The sequence below is a fragment of the Miniopterus natalensis genome, chromosome 6, assembly GCF_054644295.1.
Source record: "Miniopterus natalensis isolate mMinNat1 chromosome 6, mMinNat1.hap1, whole genome shotgun sequence".
NCBI lineage: Eukaryota > Metazoa > Chordata > Mammalia > Chiroptera > Miniopteridae > Miniopterus > Miniopterus natalensis.
In genome coordinates this window covers 77,305,723-77,325,877 of record NC_142086.1, presented here as the reverse complement: position 1 = coordinate 77,325,877, position 20,155 = coordinate 77,305,723, and the positions used below count along the sequence as shown (strand labels likewise).

Below are 20,155 nucleotides of genomic sequence, written 5' to 3'. Positions count from 1 at the left end.
CTACCCATCACACACGTTTTTGTCAAACTCGCACCATTTGAGTATAGATAATTTTGTAAATGTTCGATTTATTGCTCCTTCCTTTCCCCCTGAGCTCAGCTGACTGTTAACTCCTGTTGGCTCCTTTAAGTGCCTTGGGACAACTGACATTTACAAGACTTAACCTGAGCCCCACAGGTTACAAGAGCTTGGAGGCCTCAGCTGTCATTCTGTTTCCATGGAAACCCAAATCAGATTGCCAAAAATGAGGTTAGTCACTTAAAAAATCATATTTTTTTGAAAGAAAGAAATACTGCCCACCACCCTCATATTATTGAAAACAGTACTTTGTTGAAAGCTGTTTTCTTGTTTTTACAGATTAAATACTGTTTCCATGGTAACAGATTAATAAACTACAAAGATAGAGCAGAGCTCAGAAAGTTCCTTCTGGCAGCACCTAGGCTCAGAGCCTATTGTGCTCACAAAGCCACCCGCAGTGTGGGGGGCCCTCAACATGTTTGTTTGTTTTTTAAATGATAATAAAGAACTACTTCGTGTCTACTCATAGTTTTCCCACAGATGGAAAACATTAGTGAAATACAGTGACAGGAGGATTTTTGTAATAATAACAATAATAATAATATTTATTAACTGTCTACAATGGAACTGAAAATGTGCAAGGTGCTTTATATAAATGATTTCCAGTCCTCAATATTAGTGTCTCCACTTTACATGGAAACAGACTGATTGAAGGTCACACAGGTATTGACAAGGGAGGGAGCTCTGTGATTCAAACTCCGATCTGGCCTGCTTTGGGGCCAGGGCTCTTCTCTCATCCTGTTCAGAGGAAGAGTAGAAAAGAGGGAGAACCATTTGTCCCCACTCTCACTGCCAACACAGGCATGTGCACATGTAGTCACATACACACCCTGCAGTTGGGGATTCGATCCACACAGTGAAAATGAGGTGAGAGGGAGTCAGACCACTCAGAAGTGTTTAAGGACTGTTAGCTCTTTCTCTGACTAGGTCATAAAAAGAACATCCATGTGCCCCAAGAGCCCAAAAGTGGAACCGAATCTCACCGGCCACAATGTTCCAATGGAATTCAACTCAACATCCTTTCCCTCTTCACATCTCACCCTCTTACCAACAACCACAACCTATTGTATAAACCACAACCAAGTCTTAGAGTACAGGCTTTGCAAATAACATGGGTGTGCTGGTTTAAATGAATGGATAACTTCTTTTAAATTCTTAATCAAGTAATAAATATCTTAGTCAATTCAAATAACTACAGAAGGAACTGAATAGATATGTTACCCTGCAGTAATATTCTTCTGGTTTAATAGAGTGCACATTTCTACTGTGTAATCAAAGGCAGAGGTGACCATACATCCTTCAGAAAATTAGATAAGACCAGTAATGGTCATTTATGTCTTATTCTAAATTAATTCTGTCAGAGTTAAAAATAACTCCCCCTCCCCCAAAGCTCTGAGGACATACTTAGTAGAAATTGGATACATTTCAACATTAAAACAGCTGTCTTCCACATTTTTTTTCTCAGGGAGAATGTAAATGGAAAACTGATATAACAGATTTTGTCTCCAGGCAAAATGAAATGGATGAGTTTAATGTCAGCACAGGAAAAAGGAAGGGGGCAGTTCCCAAAAGAGCAACTCAGTGCTCACTTTTAATTTATGTCAATATTTTCCTATTGAAGTAGAAAAAACATGAACTAGAACATTTTTTAGAGGAGTAAAGTTGAGGCATCCCTTGCATCACAATGACACACTGTTTGACCTCAAACTACATGGATTCCTTGGAATAGGGTAAAGTTATTTCTAATTTAAAGAGCTTAAAAAACATGGCATCAAAGACTGAAGTGACATTTAATTTCAAGATACAATTACAGTGTTTCTTAAAATCATAAGTACCTCTCTAAACACCAAGATTCTGAAAACCAATACAACGTATAATTCCTCCAGGAAAGAAATAATTTTCCAAACAAAATACAAGTTGTCATTTGTAACTCATTACTGACAACAGTCAGCTCCTTCAAATTTCAGATTTTTAGACTTGATACTTAGAATTTCCAATCCTCTGTGCTCAGCCCTAATGGTAACCACCACAGTAATTCAAATGAAGCTATAATAAAACAAAAATTTATAGTGATCAAGGAAATGTATTCCAAATGGACATGCAAAAATATTTTTTTCAAAACTCAGACTTAATTATACTTGCAAAGTTATAAATTAGAACCAAGAAACCAAAGTAAAATCGGCCTACAGCAGAAATGGAAGATAGGAAGACCTTTAACTATATTTCTGTGTATTTATTTACCCACAAATTCTAACTAAGCAGAAAAACAACCATTAAACAGGAATCCCATACTTAGAGTAATTTTATCTTACAAATATTATCAATTATCTTTTCAAATATACTTCTAAATTGAGAAAAAGATTTTCCCTCTTCTATTCCTCTTCTGTCTGTGGTAGGCAGGACAGCCCGTCAACATGTCCATGACCTAATCTTTAGAACCTATGAGTATGTTATGCTACATAGCAAAAGGGACTTGCAGTTATAATTAAGGTTACAGGCTTTAAATAAGGAAGATCATCCTGAATTACCTGGATGGGCCCAAACTGATCTCATGAACCCTTCAAAGCAAAGAATGTTCTCCAGCTGGAAGATGATGAGGAAGGTAAAGAATGAGAAGGAGTCAACACACTATTGCTGGCTCTGAGATGCAGGAGCCTATGTGCAATGACCAGAGTGGGACCTGCTGCAGCTAAGGGCAGCCCTTAGCTGACAGCTATCTCAGTCCTACAACCACAAGGAACTGAACGTGGCCAACAGTATGAATGAGCCTAGAAGTAGATTCTTCCCGCAGTCTCCCTATAAGAGTCCAGAAGTTGGAACTTTATTATTTTATTATTATTGAGATATAATTGACGTATAATATTGTGTCCGTTTAAGGTATACAACATAATGATTTGATACACTTATATTGCAATATGATTGCATTGTAGCTTTAGCTAATACCTCTATCACATCAAATCATTATCATTTCCCGGAGGTTAGCATCTTGATTTTGGCCTTTAGAGACCCCCACTAAACCCACTAGAACTTCAGGTCTACAGAACTGTGAGATAATGGAGTTGTTTTAAGCTACTAAGCTTGTAGTAATTTGTTACACCAACAACTGAAAGCAAATATATCCCCAAAAACCCGTTTTCCCTCTATCTCTTCTCTTCCATTTACCATCTTAAGAAATTAAAATCAGCCAACCATATCTTAAGATAAAATCTCAAAGCATTTTATTTCTTCATTGAGTATTCAGTGTCTGTTCTTGAAAAGCATCTCTTGCTCCTGCTGGAAGATGCAAAACAGCAGAGTGAGGAACTAATGGGGGGAAGTTGAGCAATGTCTTTAACCTCAAACCTTAGTTCCTTCATCCGTACACAACCACTAACCATATTTACCAATGACTCAGATAACCTTATTATTTCAAGTTTACACTGGCCTTTGTACAGCCTGAATTACAAAGATAAAATTTGAAATGATCTTAATAAATGAGACATAAAGAACAGGTAAACAAAAAACAGGGTATAAAGAGCAAGAGAAGTAATTAAGGACCGGGGCATAATAATAAAGGTTGAACAAATTAACATCATCTGCCCAGTCCTCATGGTAGAAAATCAGAGTGTAGAGTGCACACTTAATTTTGTAGCTAAAGATTTGTTAGGAAAAAATTATGAATAACTTTGAACTTAGTGAATTGGTTGAACTTGGTGAATTATTCGATAAATTGATTAATGGGAACATTGATTTCCAGAGATGTAGCCAGCTTCTTGGTGGCACATGAAAGGTGTTCAATAAATATTTGTTGAATAAATGGTGAGTATTGGTATTATGTCTGGCCTTACATTTAGTTCTGAAATTCCTGGAATAACACATTACTATGATTAAAATAAAAAGGATTGATTATATACCTGTCCCTTTTCCAGATAGCTAAAGTATAAAAACTTGAAAAACAGTAAGCAATTTTTTTTTCCTTTTAATCCATCAGTTTCATAGTTTTGTCAAGCTAACAAAAGTACAGGGGGGAAATGGGGACATCTGCAATCATGTCAACAACAAAAATAAAGTAAAAAAAAAAGTGTTAACAAAAGTCCATCTCTCACAGAAACTTTTGAGGATAAAATATAGCAAACTGAAAATATAACTTATTCTATTAAATTTGAGAATTACTCATGATTCAAAATTATTTTAAAATCTGTATTGGGCTTTCATAAATAATCAAAATATTTGTTGAGTTGATTGTTTAGGGTTCTACTAAGGAGTGTAAGTTTTAAGGGCCCTTTTTGTGCCTTTTATTTATTAATAATGGACTATAATTCAATATAAGAATCACAGATGTGAGCGCAAGGGAGCCATCTGAATGGGGCCTGAGAAGGCCTTGTTGAGAAAATGACATGACTCGAGCCCTGAAGGATGGGGAGTTTCCCAGGAAGCAGTAAAGGAGGCGCCGTCCTGGCAGAATTTAGCATGAGGGACACTGGATTCAGGACCCTGAGGTCAGGAAAAACGCCGTGGGTTTGAGGAACTGAAAAGTGGCCAGTGTGCCAAGAATCTGGTATGTGAAGGAAAAAAATACCGGGATCGTGTATGAAACTAGGCAGGAGTCAGCCACTGCAAGGCTTTGTAGGACATTATAAAACTGTTAGACTTTTTCCTAAGTACAGTGTAAAACCTAGGTTTGGCCCTCTTGCCAAATTTTAAAAGCAAATCCCAGTCATCCTCTCATTTCATCTAGATGGGAGTACATGGCATGCACAGTACCATTATCTGTACTTCTGTGTATGTTTGAAAATGTCTATAATAAAAGGTTAAAAAGTTAAAATTATTTAAAAGTAAGTTAAAGTTAAAATGAAATAAAAAATAAAACCTAGGTTTGGGGAATGTGTGTTTCTTCTAAAGTTTTCTTTTGGTAGTTATATTTTAATGACCTCATTGTTTCTCTTTTTTTTTAAGAGTTGGGTATAAATTTTTAAGAATGATGACATAGGCACAATCTATTGACACATATTACATATTAACTAACATGAAGAAAATGCCACTGGTCTTTCTAAATGCAACTTCAAATGGCTGTCTTGAACAATTAATAGATCCTCTATATATATTAAAAGGATATTTTATCTGCCTCTGCAATGATGTATCTTCTCTATAAAATCGTTTGATAATTGGCAATCTCTCTTCTCCTGATGTAATTCTTCTACATTTATTGACTCATTAATGAGCCTTTCATTAGTGATTAAATGTGTTTGTTTTGCAAGGAATTATCTCTTTTTGATTTATCTTTTACCAAAGTAATCTTCAAATGCCTACCATATGATATAAAAGAATCCAAATTTCAAGATTTTAAAACTGATTTTTGCAGACAATTTCAGCAAAAAGTACTTTCAAAATTTTTATTTCCCTTTCCAGTGGATGACCCAAATGAGAAGATATTGATATTCTTATTCCAAAAAGTTGTATGTATGCTAAAAATTCTGTCGACCAGAGAGCCATTCAGCCCACCTGCTTCCCTACTAATAAGGTTATTTATTATAAATGTTATTTTGTTTTCTCATATCTGTTTGTTGTTATTGTTGTTTTGTTTTGTAAAACCTTACTTATTTTTCAGTGACTTTGGGAGGATTCAAAATGGTTTGAGGTTGAAAGGAAAGTCTACGGCTACCGGAATGAGGAACTAAAATAGGGACAGGGAGGATCCGTTCCTGGAGGAATCTCTCTGCGGGGCCACTGTAAAGTCTCATTACATTCAGTAAATATGGATTTTATCTGGGTCTGCCCTACATATATTTCCCCAATCCATCCCTTAACTTGATTTTCCCATGGCTAGAGGCTGACAAGAAGGAAAGAGAAAGACGGAGTCGTCAAACAAGGGAGGAATAAAGAGAAGACTGTTGCTGATCCCTAAGGACTGCTTTGTCCATGGTGTCTCTGTTGGTAGAACTAACCTAAAAAGGCAACTTAGTAAGACATCTGTCCATTTCTTGGAACAGAACCCTTAGAAGATGCCTAGCAATGAGATCGTAAGCTTCTGGGTAAGTATCAACAGTGCCACTGGGCAGGTGTGTCGTGGTCTGAGTGGATCAACAGGCTGGAAAACGCCCTGTTCTCTGTGAGTGAGTCATTGTTTATGAAAAGAAGGGTAGTGTCCCACACACCTACCTTATTTCAGTAAATGCTGAGGTTTGGCAGAATTCCTTTCTTCTCCTGCCGATTAAGGAACAACCTGGGAAATAAGACAGAGAAAACAGATAGATGGAAATAGAAATATTGGATTTATTATTATAACCTATTTGGGAAAATGTGAATTTAGTTCTTTGGTCAAAAGGTAAACTACCTCTCCTGTGCCCACACCACCACCACCCTCCCCACACGTACGCACTTTATACTTTAGGAAGTCCACCCAAGAACATTTTAAATCTGCACAATAGCTGCACTTATCCAAGACTGGTCACTCACACTGGCCCAGGGCAATGTGAGAAGGAACAGAGAGCTAGTCCCCAGGGTCCAACAGAGAAAACAGATCCAGGTGTCACTTATCAGCTAGGAAACACTTCGCTTCCTGGATCAGAATGAATAATGGCTGGGGCAAGAGGCCAGGAGTGTTACTCTAGCAGAAGTCCCTCCATATGGAAATATGAGGCAAATAGGAAGGAAGTTCGCCTACCTGAGGCCCAAACCCTCAGCCCAAGAATTCTCCAGATACTAAGGATTAAGAAACTATAAAGTTGCATCTACCTTTAGGACATAAAAATTCATAATGTAGATTTAATATCATATTACTGCAGCAAAGAAATCTCCTAGGTATCGTATAACATATTTAAAATACCATACTTTATCTCCAGGATTTAGAAAGAAGAGAGGAAATGCTACTTTTATATTTATTCTAAACTGCTCACAAAATAATATAATTAAATAGTTAACGTTAATCTTCTCATCAAAAAAAATTATACACTATCACTAACAGGAAAAAAAACACAAAGGGTTTCTTAAAAAGAAAAATGTAAATGTAATATAAGCCAATATTTATTTCCTAATAAAAACTTAATTCACCACGTAGGCTGAAGAGTCACTAGTTCTGCTAGCTGCTTGTGAATTTGTATCATATAACATTTTTATATAGATAGTGGGTATTTCAAATGGGATTCATCGTGCAGTCCTAAAACATCCCTTTTCCTCTTTACCTCACATTTTCCTCTTAATTTTTGTCCTTTCATATATTCACTCTATTTTCTCCTTATGATGAAAATATGTATTCATAAAAATTCAAGATTTCAAACAAGTGTTTACCATTTAATTGCTATAAAGTGTGTTATAATAATTTGCACAATGGAGTGACCTATTTTTTCTTTTGACAATTTAAGAAATCACAAACTAATGTTTAAGATAAAACACATATGAGAACAAAATTACCCAAGACTTTGACATTTAAAGTAACTTATTTATGCTTTCAACCTATGACTTGTAAGATTTCAGGGGAGCAACAGCTTCATTTAATCACGTTGAACAAAAGAGTAAATTCGTACTACTCAAAGGAGCGACTCAGATACCCTAGGTGTCCACATTCCTGGAATATGTACTTTCTGGACACTTACAAGAACATCATTGATGGCTCCTGGCAAGCCGCTCACTCTGGAGCATAAAGGGTCTCTTATTCCTAAAAGTCTTTTGATTTCCAAAGTTGAAAGCTGTTTGGTAACGGTCACTGAGTTCTGAAGAGACACAAGTACCAGGTGCACAGGAATCAGCAGTGAAGGTAAAATAAAGATTTCCTCGACCATCTCAGAGGGACACCCTGCATGGTGGGAAATTCCAGAGGAACTCCTACTGATCCCACTGGTTACCACTGGGGAATCGCCTATCGGGCGTCCGCTGTGTGTCTGTCCCTTGATAGATACTAGGGGAATGGAAAGGGGGACTCACACACCAACAAAGCATGGCCTTCCTTCACTAAGTGTATCCCGATTTTGTTGTGGGTAAATATGAAAAATAACAATATCATATAACTTGTACCAATAATGTATTCCGTGTTGTATCTTTGATTTTTAAACAAAGTTTGGAAGGATACTTATAAGAAAACTAGGCTATGAGGAGGAAGGACTGGACCCCAAATGTGAGCCATCCTCTGGGCCGAGAGAGCTTTGGGGGCTGGTTAAGGTTAGTTATGAACTGGCTCAGGTTATCACCCGTGCTTCTGACAAAGTATAGATTAGAGGTTCCCATGATCTCCACGTTGGGTTTGAGTAATTTGCTTGAGTGGCCCACAGAACTCAGAATACTAGTTTACTCACTAGATTATCAGTTTATTTCAAAATATACTAAGGGATAGGAATCAACAGTGCGGTGAAGGGATACATAGGGCCAGGTAAGTGGGAAGGGGCTCAGAGCATCCGTGCCCTCTCCAGGCAGGCCACTCTCCCCAAATCTCCATGTGTTCCCCAACTTACCCATCTTTTTGGGGGTTTTATGGAAGTTTCATTATATAGTCATGATCGATTAAGTCATTGGCCATTGATGATTGACTCGGCCTCTAGCCCCTCTCACCTCCTCGGAAATCACGGGGTGGGAATGAGAGCTCCAACCTTCACGTCTGGGTTGCTTCCGCAGGCAACCAACCCCCATCTTTAGTTGGCCGAGGGGCTTTCTAAAAGTCATCTCCTTAACTTAACCAAAGACACCTATTTCCCTCTCCTCACTTAATTCCAAGAGTTTTAGGAGCTCCTTGCCAGAAATGGGGACAAAAACCAAACCCATGTTTCCTATCATAAAACACAGTATCAAGCCTCATGAGGGAAGAATCCAGCAATGAGCACTGCCTCACACTGACACTACAGTATATATAATTTGTTAGAAAAATTCCTGCAACTATGTAGGACAAACATTATTTTAGTATAAACCTTTGGTCAACTCATGGGTTCTGAAGGGACCTGGATTAAACTCTGGTTAAGCGACCAGAGTCAAGCAACAAGGCAGGCATTGGTCACTCTGTGAGTCTGCCCTTCTAGAAAGGGCAGTTGTTGGGCCCATAGTAGGAACATAACAAATATTCCTTGAATATTAATTGATTGATTGATTGACCCTGGACCACTAGAAATATGTGAGAGACAGCTTGTAGCAAGCCTCTAGTTTCAGAAAGAATGAATAGTATCTTTGCACTTCTGTTTCCTTCCAACTACCCTAGATCCCAACCACACACCTGTTGCAAGGAGAGGTGCTTTCACAGGGAGCAACAATGTTGTTAAAAGGCAAGAACGCAGTGGGACCACTGCGCTCATTCAGTTCAGCAAGTGTTAGAGCTTGAGCTAAATCCTAGAGTTCCTATTTGCATAAGAAAACCCAGGTTCCTAGAAACTGTGTTGAGAAATCTGGGGCAAAAAAAATAAAGGCCCTGAAGTTAGAACTAAAATTCCTTACAGAGAAGAAGATATTATGGGATGTGCCAGGAAGACATTTTTTTAAGTACAGAAGAGTAAAAGGAGCCGATTCCCCTCTGGAACCCTTTGGGTAGGTTTGTAGTCACTGGAAAAAAAACCCAAACTCATTTGTATCATTAATAAGTGTACCACACTAATAGTGTCCTAGTTCAATTCTTTGACATAAATACCACAATAGTTGGAAAAAGAAAACGTTCATGATCAAAACAAACTATAGTTATTTGCCAGCTACATAAAGAGGCTCAGAAGAAAATAAATCTTATCACTATTGAGGACAAAGGGGCTGCTTTGGGGCTTTTGTGTCATCAGCGTGGAACTGGAGTAAATGGAAGTCAGCAGCAATAGGGGCCAGGAGTCATTCCAGGGAGGCACTGCAGAGGACCTAAGGAATCCCCCTACTTTAGGCCCTTTTCTCCTCTCCACAAAGTGAATTACCTCAACTCTACAAAAGATGACGGGAAAGGCCTGTGAGACAACTATGGAGCCATGGATACACACAGAAACCAACAAACAAGCAAAGTACCCCATTCAGAGGCTTACACCCAGTTCTGTCTGTTTCTATGATAATCCATCCTTTTTGTACTTTCCCTCCTAGACAAGGGAGACTCAATCACCCTCCATCTGTACAGGTCGATCAGAAAGCCTAAAAAACTCTAATAAATATAAAGGGTAAACAGTTTCTCCCTCTTCCTGCCCCTGGTAGCCGGGATCTTACAGACTCCTTCAAATTCCCCTTCCCCTCAGTAACACCCACCGCAGCCCTCATTTGGAACCGTAGTTCTACAGTCACTGCCAGGGGCAAACAACACTTTCTCCATGACTCCCTAAATGTAATTCACAACTAGGGTCATGAGCTCGAGTCCTAAGAATATTTCCTGAGACCAGGAGTGCCATCTCGCCATCATTTCTATCAAATCAAAGCCTGATAGATAACTACAGATCTGTACATATGGATTCCATAAAGCACACAGAATATTAAACTGCTTCAGAAATTACATTTTAATAATGTATACGAGAACTGGAAATCCCTATATTGTGTCAGAACCACAATCCAGCCCAGTTTTCTGTTGCCAAAACCAGTGTCCTAAGTGTTTTTAAAAACCTGAGCTTCCCTTGATAGCCATTTATAGTTCTGTCATTTAACAGAATAAGTCATTTTAAATTTGAACTGTCTCGGTCATGCAACTCATTTTTTTTTTCTTTTTGTAACAAGGTCACCCTGGGACTTTCATGCATTCATCTTTTTTTCCCCTTCACTAATTTTTATCATGTTCCTTTTCAACGCTGCATTCTTCCCCCCACTGCACCGCTATGCCAGGTACTGTGAGATACAGTGGTAATAAGATGTGGGCCCTGTGCTCCAGAAACTCAAAATCTAGCAAAAGAAAGTCATGTTCAACCATCTGTAAGTTAAGAATCAAAACAAGCGCACTTTAAAGGTTTGGATGTTGTGTGACAGAAGCCCGAGAGGAGAGGAGGATGGGGGGAGAGGCGGGAGGGGTACAAGGAGGGCTGCGAGAAGGCAAACAAGGAGAGCCACAGGCGGGGAGGCAGAAAGTGGTAGCTGGGCCGCACGAGAGAGCCGAAACCAGACGGATTGCGGCAGGTGGCGAAGGTCAAATTTGAAACTAGTGAGCTTGAATTTTTCCAGCGCACCGTTGGGAGGACCTTGGAGGCGTATGAAGCGGAGAGTGACACGGTTCCCCATGCTTTGTTTGAGGAAGAAAACCCTGCGACTGGAGGCCGGTTGTGTATGGACAAGGAGGGGGCTAAGTCCAGTGACTGATAAATCAAGGCAAGGACAATGGAAATGGAAAGTTGGTGCTTTAGAGATGCCGTGTGGATGAACTTTCCATGTGAACTTAAAACGTAAATTTAATTATTCCTTGAGTAGTCTTTTTTGAAGTATCTGCCTAAATGAAGCAGGAATTGTCAAACTCTTGTTTACTGATTGTTTCCAGAAGGGCTTGGCTTCTGTTTCATTTGTCTACATGTAACAGAGGAAAGTGCTACACAGGAAGAAGTGGGAACCAGCAGTTGCTGACCTAACACCACTGTGGCACCGTGACATGTATTTTAAAAATGGCAATGGGCGGCTATCTGGTTAACTTATTCCAAACAGATCCAGCAAACCAGAAATAGGTGATCCACACCTCACACGTGCCAAAAGTCTTCTACGACATCCAGGCGGACAGTCCAATTGATCAGGGTCGACGGACCACAGAGTGAAGTGAGATGTGGGCAGTCGTTCCCTCAGAGTTATTCTCTGTCTGGAAATAACCCTCAACCTGAACAAAGAATTCAAAAAAAGACAACACTGAAACGGACTGGAACCAATGCTTATGTTAAAAGAGCGACCCACAGGTACATGTACCACTTACTCTGAAACAGGGAAATCATTCCCCTCTGCACCACAGCTTCAGGTCACTTTCACTGAGCTCCTTTCTAAACTAATTGTTGGCTTCTTTATTTTTTTTAGACAGAAATACGTTAATTCTCTTTGGTTTGGGCATTTTCGTGTATCCATTTTAAGTAAATGTGTGCGTGTGCTTGTATCTGCATGTGAGGTATTCATTCTACAGGTAGTCTTTCTGCACTTGTAATTTCCTTTGATTCTGTTTAGATAAGTCTAAGGCTTTTGCAGGTCATTCACATGTAAAATATGAAACACACGGATCTATCACTCTCTAAGTGAGATGGATTTGATGCGTCACAGGCAATTTCTTTATTTTATATCAGCCTCAAAGCTAGCTTTGCTCTCTTGAAGGAATTTCAAAACCTGAACACTATGCTTATTTGTATAATCTCTGATTTAACAAGTCTCTTGATTAAATACCTTCACAGGCAAAGACAAATAACAGGGAATTATTATGCACTCTGAATACATTTTCCCATAGCTGGGAGTGCTCGTGATTTTTATTTATTTTTATTTTTTGGCAAGTTGTTTCTATTGATGGGAGAAAAAAAGGCCATTAACAGATTAAATATAAGGTGATTTCAATTTAACCAAACGCTCTTTATTTTTCTCAAGCTTTCCTTTGAGCATTAATGCAAAAGGTCATAAAAAGGTGAAATGACAGTAGGGACACAAGAGGCAGAGCAGCATGGTGGCACCTTAGACTGTATAATAGGAAGAAGCTTTAAAAAGAAGCAGATGCCAAAGGCAGAGAAAAAAAGAGAAAAACACCTTTTTCTGGCCAGAGAGATGGTGAGGCTGGTGTTTTCTTCTGGAATTTTCCCAATACATTGTCCATATAGATACCAGTATACTCTATTTGACAAATAGGTTAGCAAATTAGGGTTTTTTTACTAACTCAATTTTTTTTTTAAATATATCTCCATTGATTTCAGAGAGAGAGAGAAGGGAGAGAGAGAGAGAGAAACATCAGTGATGAGAGTCACTGATCGGCGGCCTCCTGCACGGCCCCCACTGGGGATCGAGCCTGCAACCCGGGCATGTGCCCTGACCGGGAGTCGAACCACGATCTCCTGCATCATAGGTCAATGCTCAACCACTGAGCCATGCTGGCCGGGCACTAATTCAATTTTGAGATATAATCTCTGAAGTAATATCCAACTTGAATAAAAGAATGAAGGAAGGAAACCCTTTGTGAACACTTCTCAGGAGGATTGGCTGATTCACTACCTTTCCATGAAGGAGGTGGTACTTCTTAACAATTCTCACTGGGCTCACTAAATTTGTGATGATGTCATTTATTTTTTCATTGCTTTTTGTGTTTCAGGGAGAAAATACTACTTTATCAGCTAGCTTCCCTCCAGTGTTGCTGAAAGTTTCCCTTTAACAGACACATCTGGCAATAAAGCGGCTCCCATGCCCGGGAACGGACGTGATGCATAACTGCTCACAGACGGCGGGGCCACCCACCCAGACAGCACAGGCATGTCCTGGGTCTGCCTGCCCACCTGCATCAGGCCTCTGCAAGAGCACTGCAGAGGATCCATGTGTCAGGATCACTGCCCAAACCTTCCTTCAGTTCAGGAGAAACGTGCTTTCAGACCAAAAATGTGAATAAATTAAAACCCGGCCTCTCTTTCAGAACACTGAAATAGAATTAATACCCTCACATGGGAGAAGAAAAGTTTAATTCATTGGAAAAAATAAGCTATTTAGCTATTGATATGGACCAAAGTGCAAATCACAGGGCTTTTAGGATGTTTGTGTTACACCTTGAAGAGAGAATAAATGTTCCTGATTCCACATTTTTGAGAAAAGTATAGAAAAGATGCCAAGTTATTTCTACTTTCCCAAGCCTTTGAAAATAGGTCCCCGGCCACCTAGCCATTGACCTTGGGGGTAATCCAGCCCCACATTGGGAAGACCCTGAATGCACTGGTGTGATGTGATCTACCCAGGATCAGGCAAACTCCTAGAAATGTCAGTACATGGAGCTGAATTTATCTTGCTTCCAATTCTTTCTAACATCTCCAGCTCCTTTGATGTAGTCACATTAAAGATGGAAGAAGAGATAAGCAGCGAAGAAAACCTCAGGGGGAAGTAAACACGAGTCCCTCTCCTCGTCTGCAAATAAGTCCATCCACTGCTGTCCATTGTCTTTATGAGCTCCCGGACTCTGAGCATCCACCATCCAAAGCTTGTTTTCATTTGAGAAGCACAGAGTTACCCTCTATTAGTCTTCATTGAACAAAAACCATATTAGCAATATAATCCCATCTCAAGGACATATTTTAAAGGTTTTGTTAAGAGATGTGTTTGTGGCCTGCTCACTGGAAATCACTCTTAAGGATTAAAAATCACGGTTTAGGAACTGCGATGAGTCAGTAAATCAGGCTTCTCTGTGCTCAGAAGCAGGCAGAAGGATCAGCTGGGGACAGGTAAATTAAATGATATCCTCTCCCTAGTCACTGCTTCATTTACTGATCTTGTTTGAGCACTTTTCCACAATGTTATCCCCTGGACACCTCTGAAAGGACTTTAAATAAGGATGCTGTTCTGTGGGCCATCTGGTGGCTTCCTGGAAAGCACCAGCACAAGATGGCCCTGCTCGGAGAGATTGATGAGATTCCCAGGGGAACCTTTCCGAGCTGGTCATTTACAACCAGGCGCTCGCTGTGGGCCAAACTGGCCTGTAGGTAGCTGCACTGATGCGAATTCTGGAAACTGACATTTTAAAGATAATACTCAATTCTCAGCCGTGAAGTGGTAAAAGAAGGGACTCCAATAACACTGAAGTCCTATGCAAAGGGAACAAAGCCAAAGAATTTCCCCCAGAGAAGGTGGACATTCAGGTGCAATGTACTATCCACACAACAAGCGTTTATGGAGCACCTACTATGTAGCAGACAGGACCAGACACTGGGAGTATGGAGATGACAGGCACAATCCTTGCACCCCAGAGGCGCATGGTCTTATAGCTGGCCATAGGAGCGAATATATCTCAGTTTAGTACTGAAATAATACAGGAAGTAATAATACAGTTTAGTACTGAAATAATACATAAGAGGAAGATGAATGTCTGAACTAATCCCAGTAAGACGTAAACCTAGCAGAAAACAGAGTGCAAACGTAAGAGATGTAAACAATTACGTATCATTCTTCTCAGCATCCTTACAATCAGTATTCTGAACTCTAGATCTGATAGATTGCTTATCTCCATTTCATTTAGCTCTTCTTCTGGAGAATTCTCTTGTTACATATCATTCTTGAAGGCCCACTGTATGTGGGAGGTGTGGGGAGAAAGCATTCAGGTTGGAGACTGAGGAGGGAACACAGGAGGAATACAGAAGAGAAACCTGGAAGAGAGACTGGGGAGCCTTCAGTGTGCCCGTATAGGTTAAGGTCAGGCAAAGGACTAATAGTCTATTATCCTGTAAGAAAAGTCAAAGACCAAGAACAGATTGTGAACAGCACCATGTTTTAGGAGATAACAGAATAAGAGAGTCTGGTGAAGGAAACTGAGAAGTAACAGTTGGTGAAAAAGGAAACCAAAATAGTGGCTTCTGGGAAGCCAAAAAAACACACACAGGGAGCAGCCAATTGTATCAAATGTCTCAGAAAAGTTACAATGGGGACTGAAAAATATTCCTGGGATGAAAAAATGTTATTAAAGTTTGCCAGAGCAGTCAACGGAGCCTTGAAAGCAACGTTGCATGCTGGGCATATTGGTGTTCGAGGAGCCATTTAATCTATCATCCGACATAACTAAAGAATTTAGCAAATCACATTGGCTGAGAAACTGTAATATATATTCAGTCAGGCCAGCTATAAGAGACAGAGATTTTGTCAGCTTGCCCAAAATATTCTGAATCCTGTAAGTTAGATATCAGCAGTGCTGCTGTGCCTGTAGCCAGGCATTAACCCTTTGTTTGCTCTATCATTGGGAAGGGGAGGGTATCTCCAAGGGCAAGGGCTGGGGCCTTGAGTTAGAGGAATGTATTGGCTTTTTCCCAACAGAGTAGAAATACTTTGCCAACCTGTAAGGACATGTCAATGTGTACAGAGCAATCATCAGCCCTCAGGTAGATCATTTCAACCTGAGGTCATTAGCTTTTTTAAATATTAGAGTGGTGAGTAGTAACATACTTTTTCAATTTATTGTGTAGCCTTCATTCAATATGTACACACTGAGTATATTTTGCATTGTTTCAGAATCCAACATTGTTTAGACAATAGGAAGGTCACACACTGTGAGCCTAAATTCCACTCAGGGAAGTAAATTGTATCTATATAAAACAATTGGTAGTGATAACTATCATCTAAGCAATAGTTTAGCAATGAGGGGGGAAAAAGTAAACTTTATATAAATCCTGGTGGAGCCCAGCTCAAGGGAGTGATCAGGATGATGTAACGTTATTTAAGGAAGGCTTTAGAGCTAACACTTATGCTTAAAAACAGAGTATTAATGGAAATACTCTCTTTGCAAATGTAATTGAAACTTTTCTAGTCCCCTGTGCTCACATTTTGTCACTAAGTAAACAGGAGAGAAACTTTTAGAGTCAGTAGTAAAGCAAGCCCTTGACTCAACAGACCAGAATCCCATCCAAGCCTTTATGATACTTTATGGTTGGACCACAGAAATGCAATGTGCCTTTGGGGAGGGGGGGGGGTTAACTGGCCTTATATGTCAAAGGGCTCTGGACACCTGATTTCTAATATCTCCTTCAGTTCTATGAGTCTTATCTCCAACTTCTAAGACTCTAAGGCCTCTCTGGTAAAGAACAGGCCAATGTGAGCACAGAGCAATCTGCATGTTTGAGCCCCCAAAAGTATATAGACTAAGATGAGGAGTTACCTGCAGGGCTCCGTCACTGGCACCTTGAAGAGTGGATGTGCACATTCGACCCTGCCACATCACCCAACACAGAATGGCCGTCTCTGTCTACTCTTTACCCCATAATCTTCTGCTCCCCTATCATCTCCTCATCACCAATCATGATTTCAGTGCTGATACCACTGAAGCTTTTGACAACACTTTAAAGCACAGCCACTAAGATCTGTTAAAGGGCAATAATTCCATTTTAAGTTCCTAAATTCTAAATAGGATTACACTGAATAATCTTGTTATAACATTGAATCACCTTTTTAAAATTAAAACTATCATTTTAAAATAACATCCAAGTTATCTTAAGTATGAAAATGTAGGAAAATACTTTTCTGTCTTTCTTTCTTGATAAGACGTAGTTTCTCTAACTTACACATATAAAATGCCAATTGACTCAGACAATGACTTGTCAACTTTTGGGAAGTAAAAGAGAAATATGAGGTAATTTCCTATGAGTGAGTTAAACTTCTGTTCTTTACAATAATGGATTTTTTCCTACTTGAATTAAGTAATAAGTGTTGTAGTCCATGACTCTATACATTTTCCTTTTTACTTACCTCATCTTTATTTGATGAAAGAGAATTTTCTCAAGTTAATTCTCATGATAAAAATCCATGATTTTAATCAAAAGTCAGAGTACAAAATTTCCTGAAATTCTCCTCTAAATTCAAAATGGCCCACTGATTGAGAGCAGGGGTCTCAAACTAGGTCCTCACATTACCGAACATCTGTATAGACATTGAAAGACGATAATGAAATGATAAGACCAAATACAAATGAAATGATAAGACCAAATCCAAGTAAAGTTGATAGTGAAGTCTCAAAGACACATGCATATTCTGTTTCAACCAAGGATTCACCACTGTTCTATTTTATTCCAAAACCTGGCCTTGATTACTGCTAAGGGTAGGATCAGAAAGATGCAGGAGGTGTGGGATCCCTCATACCCAAGACTAAAAGCTGAGGGTAGATATACTTTGTAGCAATAATTCTCATCTCAAAGGCTAATTTTAGTTAACTATGTAACTTCCCCCATCTTTTTTTTATTAATCTTGCTACTTCTTTATTTCCTTTTAATGAGGATAATTGCATCCTTAACATAGAAACAGTGAGCATCTTTATATTCTTGGGCAAGAAAGAAAGGTCAAGTTGAAGAGATTTAAGGAAAGGAAAAATCATCCATAGAACAGAATAGTCTCAGCCAAAAAAGACAGGGTAATCGGCCAAAATGCCCCATCTTGCAGCAAAACAGAAGGAACACAGTGAACCATTTGGGGCCAAGAAAGGGCCTTCAGGTTTAGCATTAAAAGACCCATGTGCAGTTCCCCATATCCAGAGAGGGGACTGAATTTTCCAGCTTATAATCAAAAACTCAGCGCTACATAAACCTGTCGTTGTTGTCTCCTTGCACATATTTCCAGCAAGGTTAGACAAAAATAGCATCTTAGACTCTTACTTTCTCCCTAACTTCCACTGAGAAAAATCTTACGTTTAGTTTTACAATCTTCCCTACTTGCACCCCCTTTGGCTCTCAACACTGGATGCTATTCCTACCAAGTGTCTGATGGGAACAGATGAGCATCTGAATTTCTTTTGATACTTTTGCAAGCTGGCTCTGCACATAGACGCTGAACAAACGCTTTTGAAGATCACATTATTGGAAGAGAAAAATAAAAACTGTAGTAGGACACCAGGATGTAGTAACAGTCGTGCAACTTGCCAGGAGTCAGGAAGGAACCCTGCTCTTCTTGGCATGGGGCTGACCTTAATAGAATAATGGTATCCAGTGTTGTCTCTCCAGCTTAAAATGAATGTGAAGAAATTTGAGAGGGGCTGGGGAGAGCAAAACAGTAAAATATAATAAGAAAAAAAATGGAAAGCTGTTATTTGGAGAAAAGATTAAAGATGCTGAGACTGTTTAATCTGGAAAAGAAAAAGCCTATGGAGAGGTTTAATAAGAAGTGTCATAGTACCTAAAAAAATCAACCAAATTATTGTCCATCTTGACCAAGGAAACAATGAGAGGAAATGTGCTAAAATTAGAATGAGGGTGAGAGAGCTTGGTTAGGCAGAGGGAAGAAAGTCTTGGCCTTAACGCTGACACTTCAGAGCATACTGCCAAAAAAAGTTGTGAAATTTCTTGGAAACATCAATAACAATATGTACTAATTGGTGAAGGCATTTCTTGGCTGCAAGAAAAAATTTTAATCAGATAACTTCTTCAAGTCCCAGTTCTGGGATATTTGTAAGAATTTAGCTACCTAAAAAGTAGGGTCCGATGAAAATTCCAAAGCCCGAAACATTTTGTTCATAAACAGTATTTTAACATATGAGAGCTCCAACTTTTATATGAGATTTTAAAGGCCTGAGGCTTGTGCTAAAATTATTTTTGTTGTTTTTAAAGGGTATCTTTGTCCCTGTTTCTTGCCCGGGGTCCTATTTTTAGTAGCTAGGACCTTGGGGGGCCTCCTGGTTATTGGAAAGAAGCTAAGGACATTCTGGCTGACAGAGTAGGGGACGCCCACCTTGACTTTATCAAGGCCTATGTAGAAGAGATTACAGACAAAGCCCTCTCCCTGTCTACAGTCGTGGTCCCTTCCCAGATGCATTTCCTTCCCCACATGAACAGCAGCCTACCCTGCGAGGTTTTCTATCACCTGAGTGAACACAACATGGGAAGCAGAAGGAGATGAAGCTAAAGAAAGCAAGGACAAGATCCGGAAAGTAGGGAAGAAAAAGTGTGAGAAGCTTGATCTCTACTTTGTGGGGGGGTGGGGAGTAGACGTTGAAAGGTTTTAAGCAGAAAAGCGGCACATGCAGTGTTCATTTTATTGAAATCCTTCCGAAAGTGTGGAGGATGGGACAGAGTGAGGTGTGACCGCATGTGAGATGACGGGGGTGGCTTAAATACGTCCTGGCAGTCAAGACGGGCCGTGTCAGGGGCTCCGGGGTGTTTAAGAGGCACCCTGAGGACATGGATGAAAGACAGGATTGGGGAGCGAGGGGGAAATCGAGGGTGATTGATTCTGTGTCTGATACATACGAAGGGCTGGGGGCATCGAGGTGCTTCTTCTCCGACCCAGTCACTCCAGCCCGCAGGCTCCAAGGGCACATTGAGAAGACGCAGTCACAGGGACTCCTCAAAACCCTTTTCTTCCTGAATCTAGGCTTTCAGTGGAACAAATAGTTGGATCGTCTTTAACGTCTTTCCGAAGCTCTTTTCTGAGGTGTCTTTGCTTTATCTGCAAAACAGCCCCGTAGATGATTCGGCAAACGGAGAGCTGGAGACATGAGCTCGCAGGCCTGGAGGCCAAGGGCGCCGACTGGCATCAGCAGGCTTCCAGTTTTGTAAATTACTACCCCAAA

General features: G+C 39.8%; 1 long non-coding RNA gene across 2 annotated transcripts in view; it reads right to left on the bottom strand.

Moving 5' to 3' along the window:
- Positions 1-6,220: 6,220 nt before the first annotated feature.
- Positions 6,221-20,155, bottom strand: part of LOC107544698 (uncharacterized) — a 160,593-nt gene continuing 146,658 nt past the window's right edge. For both annotated transcript variants that reach the window (XR_015714655.1, XR_015714656.1), the window contains one exon: positions 6,221-6,280. This is a non-coding gene — a long non-coding RNA (uncharacterized LOC107544698). The remainder of the gene's footprint in view (positions 6,281-20,155) is intronic.